Source organism: Apium graveolens, chromosome 11 (assembly GCF_009905375.1).
Source record: "Apium graveolens cultivar Ventura chromosome 11, ASM990537v1, whole genome shotgun sequence".
NCBI lineage: Eukaryota > Viridiplantae > Streptophyta > Magnoliopsida > Apiales > Apiaceae > Apium > Apium graveolens.
Genome location: NC_133657.1, coordinates 165,262,140 through 165,273,626, shown reverse-complemented (window position 1 = coordinate 165,273,626; position 11,487 = coordinate 165,262,140). Strand labels below are relative to the sequence as shown.

General features: G+C 35.1%; 1 pseudogene; it reads right to left on the bottom strand.

Annotated features, from left to right (window-relative positions):
• Nucleotides 1–8,500: 8,500 nt before the first annotated feature.
• LOC141696097 (uncharacterized) lies at nt 8,501–11,272 on the bottom strand (annotated as a pseudogene).
• Between the last annotated feature and the right edge of the window lie 215 nt (nt 11,273–11,487).

The window sequence follows — 11,487 nt, the reverse complement described above, 5'->3', positions numbered from 1 at the left end:
TTGTTCTGTGATGTTTTGGCCGTGGTTGAATTGCTATGTTGAATTGCAATGAATAGCACTCAAAAACAGCACCAAACGGTGTTGATTTGGGGCTGATCGGAGCTTGGCCGGACTCCGGGAACTCACCGGAATCTGGAAAAATTTCGGCGTGTTCTTGGTGACCCGGAATCCAACCCGGTTGACCCGTTTCCAGAACCCGGTTTTGATCCACTTTGTCAGATGTCTGTTTTCTGACATATGTTTCTGGAAATTATTTTTACTTTTTATTTTTATTAATTTTAAAAATCAGTTTTATTTATTTTGTAAATTGATTAATTAATTATTTAATTAATTGATTTATATTATAAATAATTCTGAATTATTTTCTAAAAATCAGAATGAATTATTTTCTTAATTATTTATTACTTATTAATTATTTAAAAGTGATTAATTATTTTGATAATTAATCAAATAATTTTCAATAAATCATAATAAATTTATTTTAATTTCAAAAATTATAGAAAAATTATTTTTAATTATGATTTTCTTAAATAATGATTTAAAAATTATTTTTGGGTTTTAAAAATTAGAATTAATTATTTATAATGATTAATAAATGGAATTATCCGTATTTAATTAATAATAATTCAACCGTTAGTCCGTTTTGCGTGAAACGAAAGCCGGTTAACTTAGAAAAATGAACCCTTTTCATTAAAAATAATATCAAAGCTTAATTTCTTTTAGAAGTTAGTTGATTTTGTGACTTGTTTGATTATCAGTCAAGTTACGTGCCAAGACGAGTCCGAAAAATTCCGGAAAAATGGGAAACAAGTCAGATAACGATCAGTTGAGCGATCAGCGAGTCGATTTTGGTTTTAAAAATTATTTTAACCATAAAAATGATTATGTGCTTATGTGCTTATTTGTATTACGTGGTTAATCGATTCTTACTTGCTTATATGTAATACATGAGTCAGTCATAAGCGCATGGGTAGATGTTAGGATCAGTTTGAAGTCGATTCAAGATGCAAATGAAGTATGACGTGACTTAACCAGTCTATTTTGCCAACAGAAGCTAAGCCAGCCAGGCCAGTTGAGTCGGTAATAGTCCAAGGTGATAGACATAAGTGATTCAATTGTAGTAAGTCGCGCAGAAGGCAAGTTTTTTCTCTATTCTACTTTCAGAATAGTGATATTGATTCAAATATTTATCACATTTACATTCTCTTGATTATTGTTCTTGATCACTAATATACAATCCCTATTCCTTTGTTCATATTTCATTTCAATTCTTGATTTCTCCGTTTCTTTGAATTCTTGATTCATATTCTGTTGGTAACACATGGAGATTGATATATTCTAGTGTTTGGAATATATCAAAGCATACCGATTGTCCCGGTTGCTAAGCGATGGACTGGATAATGATATTTTGGGATTGAGTGTGTCTTAATCCTGAGGACCGGGATGACTGGTGCCTCGACGTGGGCCATAGTGCCTGGGTACCCGACTGGATCTATATATTGAGATATGGATCTGCATTATATTCTGACTGATCAGCAGAATATAGATGCGAACTTGTGTCCAGTTTAGTTTATTTGTACTCGCCAGTAATGGCCTTCTTTCTATTCTCGTGAGGTTATATCTTGGCAGATATACCTGGGATGGCGGATTCATTTAAAATGCTTTAACACTGTTTATATGTTTGTGGACTTGTTGAGCAACTTTTGGCTCACCCCTTTTGTTGTTATTCACCTTACTGTTTTCAGTTAAGAAGGAATATGAAACCAATCAGGACTCGAGTGGTAAAGAAGCGAGTCCAGCCTCGGGATCCTCTTATACCCAAGGTGTTGATCCCAATCCAGGAAGAAAGCTTTGAGTTGCCCGAGCAGGTGGAGTGTTGATAGATAGTAGGTGTGTGTGTTTGAATAAAAATTGAACTTAGCTTAAAATGAATTAGATAATGGTTTGTAATAAAGAGAGTTTGTGAGACTTTGAATGTTGGTTTGTAATAAAAGTAGTTAGTGGTTCTCGTTTTCATACTTCAACCTAAAAAGATCCTGGTTAGTGTTAAAGGGGTTTAATTTCATTTCTTTATTAATTATTAATCAGATTGTACAGGTTTGGTGATTAGCTAGTAACCCCCAGACTTATACCCCGGGTCTGGAGGGCGTTAAACCAATGGCATTCTTTCATTTGATAGTCATGAGGTTGAAAACCCACAACTTCTATCCCAGACTGTAAAGACAAACACAGAAACAGAACCAACCAACACTCTCTTACCCCTAAAATGAAGTATGAATGAGCGTGAGGGAGATAGTGCCTTAGTGCACCACATAAGGAAGGTTCTGAAGTCAACCAAGTAGCTCTGTCTCCTAAAAGTTGAAATATATCAAAACTGAGACAACTGCTAGCTCCCATACATTTTCTCAAAAAGATGTAATAGCTGAAAATGCACTAAAACAGTTACTAGATTTATCCTCTCAACATGGTGCGTCTATTGAAATTCGCCTGTCGGCCAGGGTATCTGATGTAGTGTCACCATCTCAAATATAAACAATTCTTGATGCACAAGGAAAGGTTACACAAACAAAGAATGAGTTGACGGAAACAAGAGTTTGGACCATTTTAAGGTTAGATTCGATTGTTCAAGGTTCTTTTATGGACCAATTGCCTTTACAGGTGTTAGAAGAGGATACTGATCCAATAGCCATATGTCAGTGGTCAGTGTCTACCTCCCCAGGCTTAAATCCCCTGGATGCATCTGCGGATAATGGAACTGACATAGGTGCAGATCGGCAACTTGTTGACAATGATTCAAATATTACCTGATGAGTCACAAGGAAATGTCTTCATAAACATTAGAAGAAAACTTTGATCTTTATGCTAAATTCTTTGTATCATTGTTTACCTTCCCAGAGTTCAAATCTGGAACCCTAAAAGGGAAACTAGCAACTTGTAGATTATGACTCAGATTCATCTGACGAGTTTAACAAGGATGGGGATTTGCGAACTCCCATTGCACCACCTGTGACCTCCTTAAGGATGGCTAAGGTGATTTTCCTTGCAGGTACAACTGGATTTTGGAGCTATGAGAGGAGTGATACACTTGTGAGAATGAGTGTAAACACAAGTGGAGAGAAGAGTGAAACACTTTTGAGGTACACGAAACAGAATCACACACTCACAGTGAGGAAGAAAGACAGAAACACCATATCCCATTCCCTATCCCTAAACATTGTTCTTGATACTTCGGGTCTCGATTCTGTTTATGAGTGGAACTTAACTCTTAGGAACCTAACATTTATAGATTGGATTAAAATACTTCAGGACCTTTGGGAGCTCATAATTGGTAACACTTGGTGATCTCACATTTGGGAGGTATAAGGAGTTGGAAAGATTGGTGAACATGATGATCAATAATGAAGTCATTCTTATAGCATTTAAAGGGACATGGTTGATCAGACTCTGACTTGTTATTTATTTTCCAACCAAGTAACATACGAGAACTCCTTCAGACAACAGCATACATTCTTTCTCTAAGGGGGGAGACAAAAGCTTATATAATAGTTTGGAGGATTCCTCAACTAAGAGGGAGAAATAACAGGAAGAAGGAAAAAGGTAAAGCATATGTACACTACACCACACCATTGTTGTTTGTAACTACGGATCCTATTGTACGGGAGAGGTGGTAAACACAAGGTGATTTCCTAGTGATCAGAAGAAGTGGTTTGGTTCATCACTATTCTTCATAAGGGGAGAAGCTGTTTTCCAAAAGGGGTATACCATCAGTTCTTATCTGTGGATCCTATTGTATGGGAGAGGTGGTAGACGAAAGTGATCTCCCTAAGCAGTTGATTCTCATAGGGGAAGAAGCAAGATAGATATGCGCTTCTCAACAGGAAATGTGGTTGTACAAAAGAAGCTGCTGATAATTATTTCAAGACTGAGAAGTATTATCTGGCAAAGATTTGAAGAACCAAGGAAATGAAGATGAAACTACATGAAGATCAGTTCAGTGCTAGAGGAACAAGCATCTTTCATTTCAGTTACTCAAGAAATCTGGAAATGCAGTATTTGATCCAGAAAACAAGTAGCATTATTTATAAGTCCTGGTACATTACTTTTTCTAGTTGTTAGTTGAGTTATCCTCTCAATTTAATTTGTTTGTTAAGTTTAACAATCAAATAGGGGGAGATTTTTGGTGAGACTGCATAGCTGTATGAACAGTTACGTGATAACTCAACACGATAACAACACTAGAACATGACAGGTTAATAATACTACGTCTACACAAGAAATCAGGAAAAATGAAGACAAGGCAAATACAAAGAATCAGAAGATTAGAAGAAAGCCTGAAGTCTGTCTACAGGTCACTGAAAGAAGTTCATTAACATGATCATGCCTCAGTGAAGAACAAAGGTTAAAGACTTTCAGGGTTTCAGAAATGTTGAAGATTCAGTATACAAGTGCTCCCAGAAGATTTCAGTGTATTGGCATTGATTGAAGATAGACAGTGTTTGAAGTATAAGAATCTGAAGAATTAAAGACAGGGTATAAACAGAGGTTAATGAAGACATTGTCTAGAGTACCAGAAAGGATTCCAATGAAAGTACAATTTTTTATTGACAGTCGGTGTTCGAAGCAATAAAGTTGAGGCAAGCTTAATAATGTAATCAAGATTATAATATGAAGAACTGAATAGGGGTTAGTCGTTTGTGAACCAGACCAGTTGCACTAGGCGTCAACAGCTCGTGAAAGGAATCTGGGTATTATTTTTAGAAGGATTGTTAAGTTGAGGAACGTACTTGGATTGAACGTTCATCTGTTAAAGTACGAGAAGAGGTGTGCGGGGTATACAGCTAAACAACTTAGGGGACTGGCAAAACTCAAAGTTTAATTGTTAAATTAAATAAATTATTTAATGGACTTTAATATAATTTACTTAATAAACTTAAAATGATTTATATTATAAACTTTAAATAAGTTTATTTTATAAATCTAAATTAGTTTATTTATATAAGGTATATTTAGGCTTATTTTATAAATTAATTTAATTACAATTAAATTTAAAAAGAAAACGAAAACAAAAAAAATAGGAAAAAGAAAACAAAAAGAAAATAAAACAAAAAAAAGGAAAAAAAGAAAATGGAAAAGAAAAAGAAAATGGAAAAGAAAAAGAAAATAAAAAAAATAAAACCTCAAATCAAAATCGTGTACAAATGTTTGGTTTTGTTAGTATAAGTTAACTAAGTACATTCATGTGTACTAAAGTGTTGGTTGTCGCCAGAGGTAATAATCCCTCTCCCCATGTGGTCGCCACAGGGGAGTTAGAAAAATAATCAGCCTCCCTCCCGTTTCCCCTGTCGTCACAGAGCACAGCTAATTGGTGTCGCCATAGAAAAGAATATTACTTGTCGCCACAGAAGGTTTGGTCGCCACAGAGCTCCTCAATTCTCAGCCACACAATTTGTTGGATAAAGTCTACACTTTGCAGCAGAAGATTTGAAGCCATTCATTTTAATTTTTCTGTTCATCTTCTCTCCCAAGAGAGTAATGAAAATGGCAGCGGAGTTTACATAGTAGTTCAAGCTACTTGAATATCCGTTTAACTTCTCACCGGAGTAACATTATAATGCCCGATTTAATTATTGTATATTCTTAGGGGCATTATAATCGTTACCCGGTAATTAAATCCTAGTACAAAAAAAAGCTAGATTATTGTATAGGATTTGATTTGTAAATCTTTGTAGTAGCTAGGAACTTTATTGTTCTTAGATTGTAGCCGGTTAATTTATTTACCGGAGTGTAGCAACACCCTCGAGGATTTATATACGAATATATATTTCCCCGAATATCTTGTGTTCCTCGTTTTTATCGTTCCAAACACTATTCCTCTCAAGAACACGAAACCACTAACCGAGCACTAAATATTTTATCCGCTAAAGATTCGAAAGAAAATTTAATTTAGTGATTATCGTATTCAACCCCCCCCCTTCTACGATAATTCGGGACCTAACAAGGTCTACTCTCATTTTGTGACAACTTTTCATCACTTTCAAGTTGCAAGGAATGCAGTCAAACTTATCACATAAGGAGTAGGGATCACTTGCATTTGCTTCATTGTATTTGCAGGCTCTTTCAGTTGGCTTGCTAACTGCCTTTTTACAAAGGTGAGTTAGGTGATTCACAAAGCCATATTTTTCACAATTCTTTCTTGGAGCATCTGCAACATAAGCAAAATTGTTGCTTTTGTTTATCCCTATTTTCCCATTTCTATTTTTCTTTTTCTTCCTTACATCTTCAGTTTTGGTTTCTCTAATAGGTGTCTTGGGACTTTTTTTGTCCATGAGCTTCTCTTCAGTATTGGAAGACTGAGTTGATTCTGCAGTTTTCTTCTCTTTATCCTCATCAGCAATTTCTTGTTTGATAATCAATTCTTCTTCACTGAAGTTGACTTCACATGCCTTGAACATAGGTGATACAACCTTTTTCAGCATAGCTGGAATATTTTCATTAGATGTTGCTTTTCCTTTGTCACCTATCACTTTCTTCTTGCTGTTCAAGGCATCATAGTCAAGACCAATAGCAATATTTGCACATGGTTTATTTTTCTTATGGTATTGTCCATCCATCTCAGATGCATTTCTGAAAGACTTTAACTTCACCTCATTCTTTTCTAGCTTCTCCCTTAGCACTACTTCGATTTCATTTGCACACTTGAGCTTGTTCTTGAGATAAGCATTCTCTTGCTTTACAGCTTCAAGCTCCACCAGCAACAATTTAGTTTCTTGCTTCTCACTTTTAAGCTTCTCATTTATCTTTGTTAATCTGCTAACTTCTTCATTAGCAGCAACCATGCTTGTGTGAATGTGAAACATTTCTGTGCTCATCTTCTCTACAGTTTTCTTATATTGACTCACATTTAAATCAATGGTGGTAAGAGTTGATACCTGTGATTTAGATGAGGATGATTCTCCTGGCTCCAAGGCCATGAGTGCATAATTTCCAAATTCTTCATCTTCATTATTTTCAGAGTCCACTACTAGAAATATGGGATCAGACATCGGTTCTGAATTGATGTTAAAAAAAAACTGAACAGATGTCTTCGCGTGTGATGTTAAATGTCATCAGCATTTGACATTGGTTCACAGCTGATGTCTATTACAGTGCTATACATCGGTTTTAAGAATAATTCTGATGTCTTTGCAATAAATTTCAGCTTATATTACAGTATTTCTAGGTGAATATGAGTATATTATGGGGTAATTATCCATTAAAACATGAAACCTACAAGCTCTAAAAAATATTTTTTTTAAAATCTTTCGAACAAACTGATGTGAAAGTCTAGATCAGACATCGGTTATGTTGTCTGACCGATGTGAAATGGTCCATCAGACATCGGGTACTTTTATCAACCGATGTAAAATACTGGGTTAGACATCGGTTTCGTTCGTTTTGTGATGTTAAATCCTTTTGTTTAATATCAGTGTTTTTTTCTAACCGATGTTTAATCTTTAATATTATAAAATTTAAGACATCAGCTATTGAAAATTCGATGTTATTTGGCTTAAAATACATTGATTTTTATTTGACATTGGTTTTTGTAGTTCTTTTTCTTTTAATATTGTTTCACCTGATGTCTTTTGTTCATTTTTACATCGGTTTTAAATTACCATTCTGATGTTAATATACTGTAAATTGCATATGCCATCCTGGTACTATTAATAGCCCAGGGAACCAATTGCATTTTCAACCAGAAAAATACCAACAATATGCAATACATCCAACCAAATTTGTAAAAACATAGAGGTATACATTGATACCAAATTTACTAACATTCATTCCAACAAGAGCTCAATTCGGACATTACTTTCCAAGTCTAAAATAAACATCCCAACTAAAAATAATAAAACCCAAATTCCAAAGTTATTACATCCAACATTCTAAACATATTTGACTAGTTAATATGTACCACCAGATAGTATCTGGAGGTAGTATCTGGAGGTAGACAGCATCTGGAGGAAGATTCCTATAATACCAGATCCAACAGTAAAGTGAGAAGTGATACAGTAGGAAATTCCACTGGGAATGTACTTACATTGGCATCAGCTGAAGAACTTGGAGGCTCCCTACTAGGGAAGGATGGAGTTTGTTTATATGAAGAAGATCCACTCGGACATAAAACAGTTGACTGTGAAGGCTTTGATTCCCCTCGAGATGCCATGCCGTGGTGAGGTGAGAGCAGATGAATCCTATCTATTAAAACATGTCTGTGTCTAAAGCACAACAAAATTAGAGCTAAGCTTTCAGTGCTCAATATTGTACTTGTATTGATTCAGTGCAGGGCAAGCTCAGACTTTTATACAAACTCTAGGCCATGAAATGAAGGAACTAACAAAATGTAAAAATGCTGAAACATTATCAAAGGATAGACAGTGAATATATCATACAACATTGTAAGTTATATATATAGCGCCATCTTAATAAAAAAACATTCATGTGGGGGTACAAGGTACACCTATTTAACCTATTTACACTCCATGCATGACTTTGTAAAATTATATCAATCTCAATAGTAAACATGCACAAAGATCGTGTAGAGCGTTGATAAAGTCTGGGAATTATAAGATGTATAACATTACAGGAAAGCATCCTATAAATCTGATTAACAAATTAACTATACTTTCAGTCTTTTACCCTTTTATCAAGATTGTCTACATAAGTTTGCTGTTCAATTTCTCAATCAAAAGCTTTTTCTCCTCTTCTGGCAGAGAATTGAATATGAAGACCGACTTGTTACCAATATCATCCTTTAGTGGCAAACGAAATCTGTAAGAAATGGCATAAAATCTGTTTTTTAAGAACATCTGGAATAAATGAAGGATTTACCTTAATTGGCTGAGTGAACTTCCGTCCAGCAAACACCACAAAGAGCGCCATCCACAGACCAAGTAAAGTAGTCTTAAGTCCATCATCCATTAGACATGTCTGTATTTCCAAAATAACCCATAGTCAGCATAGGAAGCATAGATGGTGCAATAATTTACCATGTCAGACTTCAAAAATAGATACATATTCTATCTATTATGTTTCAGAACTAAATATATTCTTGTTTACAAAGAACACATTGCAATTGAGCATCTCAAAGTCCGGAAGAGAGGAAAAACATTTTCCAATTCACAACTTAAATAATGAAGTACTGAGTTTAATAAAAACATTAGCAATTTCGTTAGTTCAAATCAAACAGCAATCATAACTGAATACAACTGAAAATCTCAATGAATTTAAGGAGGTTTTATTCTGTGTTAATTATAAGAAACTGCTTGTGGTTCTGTTTTCTGTTACATGAGAGGTCTGGAATTACTCTAGCAGATAGGTCAAGGTTTTTGATCAAATTCCTATCAAAGTTTCCAAACTAATAAGCGTCAGTGTACAAGTTCAACAAAGTAAATACTCATTATTTTAACAAATGTTTAAGAAATGGAAAGGTTAGTTGGGTACGGAAAATTACCAAGTGCCCTAAAAGAACTGCAGGAACTACAAATGTAAGAACTCCAGCTTCCAACTTCCCATAGCAAAGCCCTGGTCCATTAATAAAAGGAATCGGTATATCATTTGACATGATAAATTAACATTGAAGAGACCTAAACTAATATAGCCCCTGCACATTATACTAATTCTAAAGATCGCTCTTGATAATCATTATCTGAAACACTCAACTTGGCACCTGGTATAGAGCTGAATATTTTTTAAGAAACAACAGTAAAAACTGTGTTCATTTTTCATTTCAAGCTTCGTTAATAAATAACTGACCTCTATAGATATTATATTCAATAGTTGAGGAAAAAGTAGCTATCCATTTCATTTGTAGAAAAGAATCATACACCAATCATTATTTTAAATGTAAATATCAGAAATTACAAATCAAGCACACAACAAAGAATGAGCAAATTACCTTCCTTAAAGACAAGCCCCGTGAATGCAGCAAAGAGTGGACCAATAAGCCAGACAGCAGTTGGGTGGTTGACTACATATTATACCAAGTTCTGACCAGCTGGTTCAGCAAGGGTGAAACTGGTTGCTATCGATCCTAAAACACCAAGGCCCCATAATAGTTGAAGAGTGCGCTTAATCTCAGTTACATAGATGTGGATCAAAAGTAAGGATAGTCCTAACCCAACAGCACCAAGTGCATAGAAGAAATCAAAATTTGGTTTGATCAGATCCGTGAGGAAGGAATGGTCAGGCAGGAAATCCGTGGAAGCGGCAAAGACAAAGGAGGCAGCAGCAGTCACCAAGCCTGATCTATATAAGATAACCTGCAGAGTATGGAAAAGGCTGAACAAGGAATACCTACTAATGCGTAACACTTCTTTTTTTTTTATAAAAAAATGGATCGGCAGGCTTACAACCTAGCGAAAACCCATCTTGTCTTGATAACAAGAGGTTGAGGGTTAAGACCTCAGTGGGGGCAGGAGTGTGCATATTTAAATTCATGCATATGACTATTTTTTAATGGACAAAGATCTATAATGGCATCATAGTTTTTTGAAGTACCAAACCAGCCAATGTATATGCACAAGGAAAATGATAAGGAATGACATAATAACAGCGACACGAGCAATTCAATGTTTGGAAAATTTCCATATTATTTTTTGACCGTCAGCCCTTTCAATTTCCCCAAGAACAACTTATTTCCCGAACCCGATAGATTTCGATAATTAAAACAACAAATAATTTTAGGAGATCACCGTATGTAATAGGCAATGACACCAGAACATAAAAGTCATCCTCTTGGTAAAGATGGGTACACTTACAAAGTTTGCTGAATATAAACACACTGCAACATAACTCCGCAGTTAAACAATTACTATTGATGTAGGAAGATGATGACGCAAGAGCTCATCACGGAATTGAGGCCCAATGTGAGTATACATCTCCTGCATGATAAGAATGCAAGTTATTGAATAAAAATCAAAAAGTCATCCACAAACCATAGTAATTTAGAATGCCAAGGTCCAAATATCCAATGGATTGTTTAAGTTGAAAAAGGCAACAACTATTTCAACATGTTACCGAACATAAAAGAAATGTCAAATTTGTTACATCTAACTTCAAAATGGCTGAAATCGTAAACGGTGTTATAACATCAAGTTAAAAGCTAAAAAATAAATAACTGGCCACAAAGAACAGCCATGACATACCCACCATCATAAAATTAATCACAGATTTTGCAAAATCTGAATAGTAACGCAAGAGAAACTACGTACCTTATTATGCTGTCTACCTCCATATACTAGCTCCAACCTCCAGATACTAGCTCAATTTCAAGTTTAATTTGCTCTAATTTGAAGCTCCAAATCTTGAATTAGAATTGGGGCTAAAATTAGGTTTTCGGAGAAAAGAGAGAAGAGACGGTTAACAGAGACCTAGGTAAGAAGAGAGAAGAAAGGTAAGAAGACTAAGAGAGAAGGAGGGGAGAGACGACAGAGACGAGAGAGGCGAGGG